The sequence below is a fragment of the Microcebus murinus genome, chromosome 4, assembly GCF_040939455.1.
Source record: "Microcebus murinus isolate Inina chromosome 4, M.murinus_Inina_mat1.0, whole genome shotgun sequence".
In the NCBI taxonomy this organism is placed as follows: domain Eukaryota; kingdom Metazoa; phylum Chordata; class Mammalia; order Primates; family Cheirogaleidae; genus Microcebus; species Microcebus murinus.
The window spans coordinates 51,760,239-51,762,106 of NC_134107.1; positions in this window are offsets into that span (position 1 = coordinate 51,760,239).

Consider the following 1,868-nt stretch of genomic DNA (forward strand, 5'->3'; position numbering starts at 1 on the left):
GACCAACTCAGCTTCCTCTGCATAGTGACAAAAAAGAAACTCTCCTAATTCTCAAGGTTCAGCTTAACCACTAGATGACACTCCTTCTCTCTCAGAATCTGAAAGCACCAAACATATTTCAAAGCCTTTTTTGATCACATGACAAGGATGTTCTGGACTTCCAAATTCCTACTTTTCCATAATTCCCATTCTCAAAATCCAAACAAATTTTAAAGCAGCATGATGTCATGGAAATAGCTGTGCTTTGGAATCTAACATATTATATTAGTTATCAATTGCTGTGCAACCAATTAACCCAAAATTTAGCAGCTTGAAACAATAATAAATATTATCTCATATTTTCTGTGAGTAATTTAGAATCGACTTAGCTTTATAGTTTTGGCTTGAGGTCTGTTGGGAAATTGCAGTCAAAATATGGGGCTGTAGTCATCTGACCGAGAGGCTGGTGCTGGAGAATCTACTTTCAAGGTGGATCATTCACACGGACTGGGTGCTCACAGAAGACTTCATCTCCTCCTATTGTGGGCCTGCCCTCAGGCTGCTTGAATGTCCTTACCACACAGCAGCTGGCCTTCAAGTGGTTCAAGAAAGAGAAAGGTGGAAGCTGAAAAATCTTTTATGATCCAGCCTCAAAAGTCATTCATAGCCAGGTACAGTGGCTCACACCTGTAATCCCAGCACTTTGGGAGGCCCAGGCTGAGGAGGATCACATGAGACCAGGAGTTCAAGACCAGCCTAGGCAACAAAGCGAGACCCTCGTCTCTACAAAAAAATTTAAAAGTTAGCCAGTCATGGTGGTGTGTGCCTGTGGTCCTACCTACTCAGGAAGCTGAGGCAGGAGGATATTTGAGCCCAAGAGTTCAAGGTTATAGTGAGCTATGGTAGTACTACTGCATTCCAGCCAGACAATGAATAAAGAACCTGTCTCAAAAACAAAAAAAACCCACCACCATTGGTGATTGCTCAGGTCAAATCTATTTAATGTGGCAGGGAAACTACAAAAGATCATGAGCATGAATATCAAAAGGCAAGAATGACTGGGGATCATCTTTGTAGTTGGCTACCACACAGATGTGAGGCAGAATCCAGGTTTCCCCATTTATTCACCTATAAGTAAATATGAGGCTTCATTTCCTTATACGTAAAAGGGGGATGCTAAAAAAAAAAAAAAAAAAAAAAAAAAAAAAAGGGGGATGCTAAATATTTATCTTGCAAATCTGACATGAGGTTTAACTGAGAGGCTAGTATGTGTGAAATATAGTATCATGGTATCTGACAACTGATGATGTTTGCCTCATGTGGTGGTTCTGTACCTGTCAATTTAGCTAAACTGGAATTTGGTTCCCCAAATGTCCCTTCCCAGTATAGAATTCCAGGATAGAATTGGCCACAAGAGAAATTTGTGTAAGATTTGGAGCAAGTGAGGCCGCAGCCCTCGTGCTCTGAAGGTTGATGTGTGGTACCGGATGCCACTGCAGATCATGTAGTTGTACTGGTCCAATAACACGCTTTGTTGGTGCAGAGCATCAGCTGGCCCACAGCTCTTCCAGCTCCCACCAGGTTTCCTATTTCAGTTTCTCTAAGCCCTGGGATAAGGCACATGTGTAATTCCATGGTAAGGGCATTTGCTTATGCTACAGATCACATGCTCATCCATGTGAGAGATGGCCATGAGTTCCATCTTGTTCCTGAGGGTTCCAGTTAGTTCTGTGGAGTCTAGTATGTCCTCATTGTCCCCCAATTCAGTCCATCTTTTCTTCCTGGCTGCTAGCCCTGATGACCTGCCAACTTCAGGCCCATTACTGGATGCAGAAGCAACAGCCTTCCACAGACTTCCTCACCAGCTTTCCTTTGTGACCCCTGGTTAG